The following is a 301-nucleotide window of genomic DNA, read 5'->3' on the forward strand; positions in this document are numbered from 1 at the left end:
AAAACACCTGCCACTTATTTCCGTTTTCTTAATATCTGACAACGTATTTACGTCGCGCATCACTGGCATTGACCCGGCACTGATCTCAGAAGCGGCAACTGCTTAGTACTCCACCTGTACCCTGGCCATGACTCAGCATATTCTGTCGAGGGTCAGCACCTCTCGGTACCTCGCAAGTACCGGCGTCCTTCGTGCCTGTCGGTGTTTAAAGTAAGTCCGTTAGGCAGTCAGCTGGAAATCGTGTTTGTTCGGGGATTTGCAGTCGTCCGCGCTTCGTAAGATTTCAGGGCTTGTTTGTGGA

General features: G+C 50.8%; 1 protein-coding gene across 1 annotated transcript in view; it reads left to right on the forward strand.

The window, feature by feature from the left end:
• The window catches only part of LOC119589398, a gene marked incomplete in the record, with an annotated part of 55,185 nt that overhangs the window by 43,153 nt on the left and 11,731 nt on the right, over positions 1–301 (forward strand).

This window comes from Penaeus monodon, chromosome 25 (genome assembly GCF_015228065.2).
Source record: "Penaeus monodon isolate SGIC_2016 chromosome 25, NSTDA_Pmon_1, whole genome shotgun sequence".
Classification (NCBI taxonomy): Eukaryota; Metazoa; Arthropoda; class Malacostraca; order Decapoda; family Penaeidae; genus Penaeus; species Penaeus monodon.